The sequence below is a fragment of the Impatiens glandulifera genome, chromosome 1, assembly GCF_907164915.1.
Source record: "Impatiens glandulifera chromosome 1, dImpGla2.1, whole genome shotgun sequence".
NCBI lineage: Eukaryota > Viridiplantae > Streptophyta > Magnoliopsida > Ericales > Balsaminaceae > Impatiens > Impatiens glandulifera.
This window is the reverse complement of record NC_061862.1, coordinates 81,001,610-81,016,575: the sequence shown is the minus strand read 5'-3', so window position 1 is coordinate 81,016,575 and position 14,966 is coordinate 81,001,610.

Genomic DNA, 14,966 nt, shown 5'->3' with positions numbered 1-14,966 from the left:
AAGATAAACCCTTGTATGCATCGATCATAATATCGTGAAGAGATCCCCCGTTTTTCCTAACTGTAAATGTCGTATTCGTCAAATACTTATTTAATAACGTAGAACATGAACAATTCTTACGGATGAAAGACGTAATCTCGATCGTTTCCTTCGACTATGATATCGGAAGAATGAGCATAATCAAGATGAATCGGAATACAGATCTAGCTGGTGTGAAGAGTGTCGAAGAGTCAAGAATGCAAGAATTTGACGAGATGAATATTTAACATACAAAGAAAGAGACTAACTGACAGCAAGATAAACTCTTGTATGCATCGATCATAATATCGTGAAGAGATCCCCCGTTTTTCCTAACTATAAAAGTCGTATTCGTCAAATACTTATTTAATAACGGAGAACAGAAACAGTTCTTACGGATGAAAGACGTAATCTCGACCGTTTCCTTCGACTGTGATATCGGTAGGATGAGCATAATTAAGATGAATCGGAATACAGATCTAGCTGGTGGGAAGAATGCCTAAGAATCAAGAATGGAAGAATTTGACGAGATTAATATTTAACATACAAAGAAAGAGACTAACTGGCAGCAAGGTAAACCCTTGTATGCATCAATCATAATATCGTGAAGAGATCCCCCCGTTTTTCCTAATTGTAAACGTCGTATTTGTCAAATACTTATTTAATAATGGAGAACAAGAACAATTCTTACGGATGAAAGACGTAATCTCGACCGTTTCCTTCGACTGTGATATCAGAAGTATGAGCATAATCAAGATGAATCGGAATACAGATCTAGCTGGTATGAAGAATGCCGAAGAATCAAGAATGGAAGAATTTGACGAGATGAATATTTAACATACAAAGAAAGAGACTATCTGAGAGCAAGATAAACCCTTGTATGCATCAATCATAATATCGTGAAGAGATCCCCCGTTTTTCCTAACTGTAAATGTTGTATTCGTCAAATACTTATTTAATAACGGAGAACACGAACAATTCTTACGGATTAAAGATGTAATCTCGATCGTTTCCTTCGACTGTGATATCGGAAGAATGAGCATAATCAAGATGAATTAGAATACAGATCTAGCTGGTGTGAAGAATGTTGAAGAATCAAGAATGCAAGAATTTGAAGAGATTAATATTTAACATACAAAGAAAGAGAATAACTGGAAGCAAGATAAACTCTTGTATGCATCGATCATAATATCGTGAAGAGATCCCCCGTTTTTCCTAACTATAAAAGTCGTATCCGTCAAATACTTATTTAATAACGGAGAACAGGAACAGTTCTTACGGATGAAAGACGTAATCTCGACCGTTTCCTTCGACTGTGATATCGGTAGGATGAGAATAATTAATATGAATCGGAATACAGATCTAGCTAGTGTGAAGAATGTCGAAGAATCAAGAATGGAAGAATTTGACGAGATAAATATTTAACATACAAAGAAAGAGACAAACTGGCAGCAAGGTAAACCCTTGTATGCATCGATCATAATATCGTGAAGAGATCCCCGTTTTTCCTAACTGTAAACGTCGTATTCGTCAAATACTTATTTAATAACGGAGAATAGGAACAATTCTTACGGATGAAAGACGTAATCTCGATCATTTCCTTCGACTGTGATATCGGAAGGATGAGCATAATCAAGATGAATCGGAATACAGATCTAGCTGGTGTGAAGAATGCGGAAGATTCAAGAATAGAAGAATTTGACGAGATGAATATTTAACATACAAAGAAAGAGACTAACTGACAGTAAGGTAAACCCTTGTATGCATCGATCATAATATCGTGAAGAGATCCCCTGTTTTTCCTAACTGTAAACGTCGTATTCGTCAAATACTTATTTAATAACGGAGAACATGAACAGTTCTTACGAATAAAAGACTTAATCTCGACTGTTTCCTTCAATTGTGATATCGGAAGGATGAGCATAATCAAGATGAATCGGAATACAGATCTACCTGGTGTGAATAATGCCGAAGAATCAAGAATGGAAAATTTTGATGAGATGAATATTTAACATACAAAGAAAGAGACTAACTGGCGGCAAGGTAAACCCTTGTATGCATCGATCATAATATCGTGAAAAGATCCCCCGTTTTTCTTAACTGTAAACGTCATATTCGTAAAATACTTATTTAAATACGGAGAACAGGAACGGTTCTTACGGATGAAAGACGTAATGTCGACCGTTTCCTTCGACTGTGATATCAGAAGGATGAGCATAATCAAGATGAATCGGAATACAGATCTAGCTGGTGTGAAGAATGCCAAAGAATTAAGAATGGAAGAATTTGACGAGATTAATATTTAACATACAAAAAAAGAAACTAACCGGCAGCAAGGTAAACCCTTGTATGCATCGATCATAATATCGTGAAGAGATCCCCCGTTTTTCCTAACTGTAAACGTCGTATTCTTCAAATACTTATTTAATAACGGAGAATATGAACAGTTCTTGTGGATGAAAGACGTAATCTCGACCGTTTCCTTCGACTGTGATATCGGAAGTATGAGCATAATCAAGATGAATCGGAATACAGATCTAGTTGGTGTGAAGAATGCCGAAAAATCAAGAATGGAAGAATTTGACGAGATGAATATTTAACATATAAAGAAAGAGACTAACTGGCAGCAAGGTAAACCCTTGTATGCATCGATCATAATATCGTGAAGAGATCCCCCGTTTTTCCTAACTGTAAAATACTTATTTAATAACGAAGAACAGGAATAGTTCTTACAGATGAAAGACGTAATCTCGATCGTTTCATTCGACTGTGATATCGGTAGGATGAGCATAATCAAGATAAATCGGAATACAGATCTAACTAGTGTGAAGAATGTCGAAGAATCAAGAATGGAAGAATTTGATGAGATGAATATTTAACATACAAAGAAAGAGACTAACTGGAAGCAAGGTAAACCCTTGTATGCATTGATCATAATATCGTGAAGAGATCCCCTGTTTTTCCTAATTGTAAACGTCGTATTCGTCAAATACTTATTTAATAACGGAGAACAGGAACAATTCTTACGGATGAAAGACGTAATCTCGATCGTTTCCTTCGACTGTGATATCGGAAGGATGAACATAATCAAGATGAATCGGAATACAGATCTAGCTAGTGTGAAGAATGCCGAAGAATCAAGAATGCAAGAATTTGACGAGATGAATATTTAACATACAAAGAAAGAGACTAACTGGCAGCAAGGTAAACCTTTGTATGCATCGATCATAATATCGTGAAGAGATCCCCCGTTTTTCCTAACTGTAAACGTCGTATTCTTCAAATACTTATTTAATAACGGAGAACAGAAACAGTTCTTACGGATGAAAGACGTAATCTCGACCGTTTCCTTCGACTGTGATATTGGAAGGATGAGCATAATCAAGATTAATCGGAATACAAATCTAGCTGGTGTGAAGAATGCCGAAGAATCAAGAATGGATGAATTTGACGAGATGAATATTTAACATAAAAAAAGAAACTAACTGGCAGCAAAGTAAACCCTTGTATGCATCGATCATAATATCGTGAAGAGATTCCCCGTTTTTCTTAATTGTAAACGTCGTATTCGTCAAATACTTATTTAATAACGGAGAACAGGAACAGTTCTTATGGATGAAAGACGTAATCTCGACCGTTTCTTTCGACTGTGATATCAGAAGTATGAGCATAATCAAGATGAATCGGAATACAGATCTAGCTGGTATGAAGAATGCCGAAGAATCAAGAATGGAAGAATTTGACGAGATGAATATTTAACATACAAAGAAAGAGACTAACTGAGAGCAAGATAAACCCTTGTATGCATCAATCATAATATCGTGAAAATATCCCCCGTTTTTCCTAACTGTAAATGTCGTATTCGTCAAATACTTATTTAATAACGGAGAACACGAACAATTCTTACGGATTAAAGACGTAATCTCGATCGTTTTCTTCGACTGTGATATCGGAAGAATGAGCATAATCAAGATGAATCAGGATACAGATCTAGCTGGTGTGAAGAATGTCGAAGAATCAAGAATGCAAGAATTTGACAAGATGAATATTTAACATACAAAGAAAGAGAATAACTGGAAGCAAGATAAACTCTTGTATGCATCGATCATAATATCGTGAAGAGATCCCCTGTTTTTCCTAACTATAAAAGTCGTATTCGTCAAATACTTATTTAATAACGGAGAACAAGAACAGTTCTTACGGATGAAAGACGTAATCTCGACCGTGTCCTTCGACTGTGATATCGGTAGGATGAGCATAATTAAGATGAATCGGAATACAGATCTAGCTAGTGTGAAGAATGTCGAAGAATCAAGAATGGTAGAATTTGACGAGATAAATATTTAACATACAAAGAAAGAGAAAAACTGGCAGCAAGGTAAACCCTTGTATGCATCGATCATAATATCGTGAAGAGATCCCTGTTTTTCCTAACTGTAAACGTCGTATTCGTCAAATACTTATTTAATAACGGAGAACAGGAACAATTCTTACGGATGAAAGACGTAATCTCGATCATTTCCTTCGACTGTGATATCGGAAGGATGAGCATAATCAAGCTGAATCAGAATACATATCTAGATAGTGTGAAGAATGCCGAAGAATCAAGAATGCAAGAATTTGACGAGATGAATATTTAACATACAAAGAAAGAGACTAACTGGCAAAAGGGTAAACCCTTGTATGCATCGATCATAATATCATGAAGAGATCCCCCGTTTTTCCTAACTATAAACGTCGTATTCGTCAAATACTTATTTAATAACGGAGAACAGGAACAATTCTTACGGATGAAAGACGTAATCTCGATCGTTTCCTTCGACTATGATATCGAAAGGATGAGCATAATCAAGATGAATCGGAATACAGATCTAGCTGGTGTGAAGAATGCAAGAATTTGACGAGATGAATATTTAACATACAAAGAAAGAGACTAACTGACAGTAAGGTAAATCCTTGTATGCATCGATCATAATATCGTGAAGAGATCCCCCGTTTTTCCTAACTGTAAACGTCGTATTCGTCAAATACTTATTTAATAACGGAGAACAGGAATAGTTCTTACGGATGAAAGACGTAATCTCGATCGTTTCATTCGACTGTGATATCGGTAGGATGAGCATAATCAAGATAAATCGAAATACATATCTAACTGGTGTGAAAAATGTCGAAGAATCAAGAATGGAAGAATTTGACGAGATGAATATTTAACATACAAAGAAAGAGACTAACTGGAAGCAAGGTAAACCCTTGTTTGCTTCGATCATAATATCGTGAAGAGATCCCCCGTTTTTCCTAATTGTAAACGTCGTATTCGTCAAATACTTATTTAATAACGGAGAACAGGAACAATTCTTACGGATGAAAGACGTAATCTCGATCGTTTCATTTGACTGTGATATCGGAAGGATGAACATAATCAAGATGAATCGGAATACAGATCTAGCTAGTGTGAAGAATGCCGAAGAATCAAGAATGCAAGAATTTGACGAGATGAATATTTAACATACAAAGAAAGAGACTAACTGGTAGCAAGGTAAACCCTTGTATGCATCGATCATAATATCGTGAAGAGATCCCCCGTTTTTCCTAACTGTAAACGTCGTATTCTTCAAATACTTATTTAATAACGGAGAACAGAAACAGTTCTTACGGATGAAAGACGTAATCTCGACCGTTTCCTTCGACTGTGATATCGGAAGGATGAGCATAATCAAGATTAATCGGAAGACAAATCTAGCTGGTGTGAAGAATGCCGAAGAATCAAGAATGGGAGAATTTGACGAGATGAATATTTAACATAAAAAAAATAAACTAACTGGCAGCAAAGTAAACCCTTGTATGCATCGATCATAATATCGTGAAGAGATTCCCCGTTTTTCTTAATTGTAAACGTCGTATTCGTCAAATACTTATTTAATAACGGAGAACAGGAACAGTTCTTACGGATGAAAGACGTAATCTCGACCGTGTCCTTCGACTGTGATATCGGTAGGATGAGCATAATTAAGATGAATCGGAATACAGATCTAGCTAGTGTGAAGAATGTCGAAGAATCAAGAATGGAAGAATTTGACGAGATAAATATTTAACATACAAAGAAAGAGACAAACTGGCAGCAAGGTAAACCCTTGTATGCATCGATCATAATATCGTGAAGAGATCCCTGTTTTTCCTAACTGTAAACGTCGTATTCGTCAAATACTTATTTAATAACGGAGAACAGGAACAATTCTTACGGATGAAAGACGTAATCTCGATCATTTCCTTCGATTGTGATATCGGAAGGATGAGCATAATCAAGATGAATCAGAATACATATCTAGATAGTGTGAAGAATGCCGAAGAATCAAGAATGCAAGAATTTGACGAGATGAATATTTAACATACAAAGAAAGAGACTAACTGGCAGCAAGGTAAACCCTTGTATGCATCGATCATAATATCATGAAGAGATCCCCCGTTTTTCCTAACTATAAACGTCGTATTCGTCAAATACTTATTTAATAACGGAGAACAGGAACAATTCTTACGGATGAAAAACGTAATCTCGATCGTTTCCTTCGACTGTGATATCGAAAGGATGAGCATAATCAAGATGAATCGGAATACAGATCTAGCTGGTGTGAAGAATGCGGAAGATTCATGAATAGAAGAATTTGACGAGATGAATATTTAACATACAAAGAAAGAGACTAACTGACAGTAAGGTAAACCCTTGTATGCATCGATCATAATATCGTGAAGAGATCCCCTGTTTTTCCTAACTGTAAATGTCGTATTCTTCAAATACTTATTTAATAACGGAGAACATGAACAGTTCTTACGGATTAAAGACTTAATCTCGACTGTTTCCTTCAATTGTGATATCGGAAGGATGAGCATAATCAAGATGAATCGGAATACAGATCTAGCTGGTGTGAAGAATGCCGAAGAATCAAGAATGGAAAATTTTGATGAGATGAATATTTAACATACAAAGAAAGAGACTAACTGGCGGCAAGGTAAACCCTTGTATGCATCGATCATAATATCGTGAAAAGATCCCCCGTTTTTCTTAACTGTAAACGTCATATTCGTAAAATACTTATTTAAATACAGAGAACAGGAACGGTTCTTACGGATGAAAGACGTAATGTCGACCGTTTCCTTCGACTGTGATATCGGTATGATGAGCATAATCAAGATGAATCGGAATACAGATCTAGCTGGTGTGAAGAATGCCGAAGAATTAAGAATGGAAGAATTTGACGAGATTAATATTTAACATACAAAAAAAGAAACTAACTGGCAGCAAGATAAACCCTTGTATGTATCGATCATAATATCGTGAAGAGATCCCCCGTTTTTCCTAACTGTAAACGTCGTATTCGTCAAATACTTATTTAATAACGGAGAATATGAACAGTTCTTGTGGATGAAAGACGTAATCTCGACCGTTTCCTTCGACTGTGATATCGGAAGTATGAGCATAATCAAGATGAATCGGAATACAGATCTAGTTGGTGTGAAGAATGCCGAAAAATCAAGAATGGAAGAATTTGACGAGATAAATATTTAACATATAAAGAAAGAGACTAACTGGCAGCAAGGTAAACCCTTGTATGCATCGATCATAATATCGTGAAGAGGATCCCCCGTTTTTCCTAACTGTAAACGTCGTATTCGTCAAATACTTATTTAATAACGGAGAACAGGAATAGTTCTTACAGATGAAAGACGTAATCTCGATCGTTTCATTCGACTGTGATATCGGTAGGATGAGCATAATCAAGATAAATCGAAATACAGATCTAGCTAGTGTGAAGAATGTCGAAGAATCAAGAATGGAAGAATTTGACGAGATAAATATTTAACATACAAAGAAAGAGACAAACTGGCAGCAAGGTAAACCCTTGTATGCATCGATCATAATATCGTGAAGAGATCCCCGTTTTTCCTAACTGTAAACGTCGTATTCGTCAAATACTTATTTAATAACATAGAACAGGAACAATTCTTACGGATGAAAGACGTAATCTCGATCGTTTCCTTCGACTGTGATATCGGAAGGATGAGCATAATCTAGATGAATCGGAATACAGATCTAGATAGTGTGAAGAATGCCGAAAAATCAAGAATGCAAGAATTTGACGAGATGAATATTTAACATACAAAGAAAGAGACTAACTGGCAGCAAGGTAAACCCTTGTATACATCGATCATAATATCGTGAAGATATCCCCCGTTTTTCCTAACTGTAAACGTCATATTCGTCAAATACTTATTTAATAACGGAGAACAAGAACAGTTCTTACGGATGAAAGATGTAATCTCGACCGTTTTCTTCGACTCTGATATCGGAAGGATGAGCATAATCAAGATGAATCGGAATACAGATCTAGCTGGTGTGAAGAATGCCGAAAAATCAAGAATGGAAGAATTTGACGAGTTGAATATTTAACATATAAAGAAAGAGACTAACTGGCAGCAAGGTAAACCTTTGTATTCATCGATCATAATATCGTGAAGAGATCCCCCGTTTTTCCTAACTGTAAACGTCGTATTCGTCAAATACTTATTTAATAACGGAGAACATGAACAATTATTACGGATGAAAGACGTAATCTCAATCGTTTCTTTCGACTATGATATCAGAAGGATGAGCATAATCAAGATGAATCGGAATACATATATAGCTGGTGTGAAGAATGCCGAAGAATCAAGAATGAAAGAATTTGACGAGATGAATATTTAACATACAAAGAAAGAGACTAACTGGAAGCAAGGTAAACCCTTGTATGCATCGATCATAATATCGTGAAGAGATCCCCCATTTTTCCTAACTGTAAACGTCGTATTCGTCAAATACTTATTTAATAACGAAGAACAGGAACCGTTCTTACGGATGAAATACGTAATCTCGACCGTTTCCTTCGACTGTGATATCAGAAGGATGAGCATAATCAAGATTAATCGGAATACAGATCTAGCTGGTGTGAAGAATGTCGAAGAATCAAGAATGGAAGAATTTGACGAAATGAATATTTAACATACAAAGAAAGAGACTATAACTGGTTGATGTTGCAGATAAAGAACTATTAGGTTAGAAAATGACGAAAATGAATTAGGCTTGGAATTGGGCTTTTGTATATACCTATAAAGAATAATTCTTAATTTTAAAAATAAATAAGTTAATTTTTATTCTTAAATATATATAATGTTTAATTAATTTATTTTGAAGTTTATATTATTTTTTTTATTTTACATTTAATTAAATTTAAATAATAATTAAATAAAAAATAATAATATTATAAAAAATTAAAAAATATGTCATATAAAAAATTATAATAAAATTTTATGATTAATAAATTTTAAGTCAAATTTAATTTTAAAAATATTAAAATAGTGAAATAAAATATTTTTAAAGTTTAAAAATAAAACATACCAAATATTAAAATTTAGAATAGTTAAATTGTAAGGTTATTAAAAAAGTTTGTATATAAAAAAATTAAAAGTTGTTGTAAAGGTATAAAGGTTTGTAAAAGTTTATTTTCTTTTAACTTTTACCCACGCTTAATGTGCGTTGGCATATAAACGTCGCCGAAAGTCCTTTTTGTTATAGTGTATATATATATAAAAAAAGTTAAAATAATTATTAACTTAGAAATTTAAAAATTATAAATTGTATAAATTATATAAAGGTTTAACGTTCATAATTAATATATAAAATATGAGATAAATAACAAGTTTAAGTTTACCTCAACATAAAAAACATAACTCATTTGATTAGGAAATGTTTTAGAACATATTAAAGAAGTAGAACAGACCGAATATTATTCAATGTATTACTATATAATGATATATTTTATTTTATCAAAAAATTATCCAATTATATTGGAATTCAGAAAAAATAAAATATATTTTTGAAAGATTAATTTGTTTTATTAATTTTACAGGGAAAGTAAAATTAGTTTAGGATTGTTTTATTTGATAAGTTCAATAAAATATGTTTATTTAATGTTTTTAAATCAAACATAATTTCCTTTATTGACATGATTATTCTCACTATTATTAATGATCTAAACTTATTTTCCAAACATAAAATTTTCATTGGGTTCATTATATCTAGTTTATTTTTTAAACCATTTTTACTAGTTAAAATGTGATCTGACGGATTATATATATTAATTATATTTGTTGGTAAAGGTCTGGACAGGAATAAAATAAACTTTTTTTTTTTTGTTAATAAAAAAAAATTCCAAGAGGTTTCTTAATAATTCGTTAATAAGAATTTTTATCGAAAGATGTATATAAATATTCCGGTATTGACCTCATCCCAAAAACACGAAAATAATTCTAAGTGTTGGAATATGAAATACCGAGAGATGTTTATAATTTTTTCGGTATTGACCTCATCCCAAAAATACGAAATAATTTTAAGTGTTGAAATAAGAAGTACCGAGAAATGTATATAAATATTTCGGTATTGATCTCATCCCAAAAACACGAAAATAATTTTAAGTGTTGGAATAGAAAGTACCGATAGATTATATCATTGCTTTCATATTGCCTCTTCCCCAAAAATATGTAGTTAAGGTCATTACTAAGGGATTTGTCCACATCTCTCGGCATTCCCCATAAATACCGAAAGATTTGCCAAATCTTTCGGTATTGGCCTTTTCTTCTAATTGGTTTTTCACTTTATTAGTTTGTCTAAACTCCTAAGAAAATCAAGTGTGTATTATTTTCTAAGTATATGGATTGTGTTTAATTTTATAATTGTATATGATTGTGTTTGATTATATAATGAAGTGTGTATATGTATGTTTGTGTTTGATAATAATTAGGATGTGCAGGGATTGTGTATAATTTTAAAACTAGATGAATGTGTTTAATATTTTAAAGATATGAAATGTGTTAAATTAATGTTGTTCAAGCTAAGAAAGTGAAAAAAACAAACAAAGAAGGTCAATACCGAGAGATATGTTAAATTTTTCGATATGGAAGGGGAATGCCGATAGATATACTCATATCTCTCGGTATTGACCTCTTCCAAACACTTAGGCATGAGAGGAAATACCGATAGAATTGGGTATATCTCTCGGCATTCCCCTTCAATACCGAAAGATATTTAAAACATCTATCGGTATTGGCCTTCTTTGTTTGTTTATCAAAATAGTATTTCACTTTATTAGCTTGTCTAAACTCTTAAGCACATCAAGTGTGTGTTATTTTCTAAGTATATGGATTGTATTTAATTTTATAAGTGTATATGATTGTGTTTGATTATATAAAGAAGTGTGTTATGTATGTTTGTGTTTGATGATAGTTAGGATGTGTTATAAGATGTGTAGAGATTGTGTATAATTTTAAAACTAGATGAATGTGTTTAATATTTTAAGGATATGAAATGTGTTAAATTAACTTGAAAAAATCTAGGAATACTGAGAGATTATTCCATATAGTCATCTTTACCGAAAAATTATATTAATCCTTTCGGTATTCTGTAGTCATCATTACCGAGAGATATCCACATATCTCTCGATATTTCCCTTCTAGAAATACTGAGAGATTTGTGTAATCTCTTGGTAACAAATTAAGGTCAAAACAAAGAAATATATTAAACCTCTTAGGAAAACCTTTATAATTTAAATTAGAAACCATTTCATCCTCGATTACCCTATTGCGCCTCCCTCTCTTCTTTCGAGCTCTATGTAGGCGACCAACAAGCGACGCCGCCGATCGACGATACGCCCACCGACTAATGTCGATCTCCTCTCGCCGTCGTCTCTTCGAGCTCCTCGCATTGCTGCTTCCTACCGTTGCACAGCTTCTTCCTCCTCTTCAACGTCGCTGCTTCAAGGTTGGTTTAGTTTATATTATGATTAGATTTATGTTAGATTTTGTTAGATTTATGTTAGATTTTGTTAGCATTTAAGTTATATTTTCAATCTGATTGATTATTTAGGGTTTGATTTTGATTTTGATTTTGAATATGCTTGTTTCATTTATGATGATTCTAGGGTTTGATTTAATTTGATAAATCTATTTGACTTGTTGAGTATAAGATTTTGATTTTGAATTTGATTTCTCATTTATGATGATTCTAGGATTTGATTTAATTTGATGAATTTTTTGACTAGTTGAGTATAAGATTTTGATTTTGAATCTGATTTCTTCATGATGATTATTCTAGGGTTTGATTTAATTTGATGAATTTGTTTGACTTTTTTAGTATAATTAGGGTATAAATGGTATTGTTTGACTTGATTAATTAGGGTATTATATTGGATTAAGGTATATATATGGAGAATCGACCCACATTTTAGGCTATATATATGAAGAACAGGAAAATGTAAGCCTAATTTATATTTAGATGATGTTAAGTAAATATTAACGCGAGTTGTTTGCCATCTTATTAGAAAGATGGAAGTACCCGATAAAACTTGGATGAGTTTACGTTGAGATCATCCAAAATACGAGGAAGGGGTTGACAAAAATTCCTCAAGTTTGTAGTGAGTAGTACAAGACGACAAAACGCGAAATGTCCTTGCATAAAGAGGATGAGGCTGAAGATTTTATTGAGAGTACGTTTCCAGGGACTGAGCATCAAGAGGATCAGGAGGATCATTAGGATTAGGAGCACCAGTCCACTCAAGACAATAATGCATTAGCAAGTAACATTTTTAAACATATTTATTGCTTATATTGATTTACACCTAATATTGAATTGCTATTTTTACAGGTTCTTCCTCCAGGTAGAGACGAGAGAAGAGCAAGAATATCGCCCTATTGAGGAGGACCTAAAGATCGAAGATTGCTCTGAGTTTTAGAGATGTAGATGGGAGGTCAATCGGTGATTCTAGACGTTGGTGGTCCGGACATTTGGGCTCGGTGGTGCGGGACCCCGCAACCATCTCACACCGTCAACTCAAGTGGAAGGTATTAAGTTATGACCAATTTGATTCACTTTAGTGTGCTATGACAGTGATAAATTAATTAATTATACATTTAGCATTCAAATGAAATTTTATAACATTTTGATGTTTTATTTTTTAGGAGCGAACATATTGACACATGCCAGACATATATGGGATAGGTGGAGCTCCGATAGGAACAGGATTACATCCGTGTTCATCACGACGATGAGGCAACGATATTGGCTAACCCCCCATCGGGCTACGATTTAACCAATTGAGAGTTTGTGTGTAGACACCATTACTTCACTGATAAATTTAAGGTACAGTTTTATAATTGAAATAAAAACTAATGACACTAGTTTTAACTTCATTTTTTTTATTTTAAACGTAGAAAAAAATGGTATAAATGTTGAGAACATGAATAAATTAAAATTTCCGCACCATACGGGCAATAAACCTTTTTCTTAAGTGGAGGAAGATTTTGTATGTACATTATTTCAAATAACTTAATATGAAGAATGTTACTAATTTGATAAATCATTTATTTCAACAGGCGAGTGAAATATGACGGACACTCACTGTCGTTGAATTTTTTAAAAGGACCCGTACCCTGAAAGTTACTAATGAAAACCCCAACCCGATCCTGAACGTACGAGCACAAGAGAAAATCGTAAGTTAAATGACTTTAATTGAAAATTTAATAAAACTATATAGCTTATATAAATGAAAATTAATTTAAAATGTGCAGACAGAGATGAAAGGAGTAAGAAGCAACAAACTAGATATCTCTGACTTCGACTTAACGTAAAAGTGTTTGGACGCCAACTACATGGGACAGTGATTGGTATGAGAACTGACGTGCGACTCGCACACTTTCGAGAGGATCGACGGAGTGACAACAATTCACAACGAGCCACTGATCAGTTGTTGATGGAGGAGAATGAAAAGCTTCGGGGGGAAATGGGAGAAATGACGTCTAGTCAAGCACCCACTAAGATGAGCCTAAGATGGTGGCAGATGAGGTGTCAGTTCAAGTGGCAGAATAGGTGCCAGATCAGGTGTTAGATGAAGTGGAGGATCCTTAGATTGTAGGTGGCGGATGTTACCATAGAACCTCAGCCCACAAAAGTTGGAGTAGCAAAATAAGACACATTCAGAACACAGCCTAATAAGAATAAAAAACTAGGGCCGACTTTTTTTCTCTCCATACATGGCAACAACATCAAAGAAATATGCCAAAATGTTCGAATGGATGCAAATGACTGACAAAGACAAATTCGTTGTGGAGTTAATTTATGCAGATTTGGACTTAAGGTAAGATGTTTAGAACTCTTCATAATCATTATAATGTTTCTTAACTCTTACTCGTCTTATCAAGATGTATTTTCATCATTTGTCTTTACAGTGAAGTTTTATTCCACAACAAGAAAGTCACGCTCACCAGACTCCGTATGTTTTCAATGAAAAGTGAAAGTTATGTGGACTGTGGAATAATTGATCAAATTCTCAATTTGAAGAGTATGAGACATCCCAACAGTATTCTGATAATTTTCTTCTCTATATTAATATATGTAAGCTTTTGTATATGATTATTATCTTTGTTTTTTAATATGATCAATTTTTAGATTACACATCCTTATGAGGATTGTTTTACATGTGGAAATTAAATTATTTCAAATATCACTTGAAAAATTGAAGATGACTAACATTGTAAATAACCTCTCCAATATTTTAGAACATTCTCATTTTTTGGCTACCTTAACCATATAATATCTTAAATAAAATGGTCATTTTTTTAGATTTTCATCCCCATTATAGAACATTCACATTTTTATGTTTTTACATCAACATGCGAAAACAAAAAATCCAAATAATTGAAAACCTTCCATTGCCAAAAGATTTGCATTGACAGGAAAAATATAACACATCTCAGGTCTTGGTAATAAGCTGAACTTCTCTATCTAATTTTTTTTATTTCACATCTATGTTTATATTTTTTCTTGCCTTATTAAAATAGAAACGTGTTTTTGTAGAACTCATGAAGAG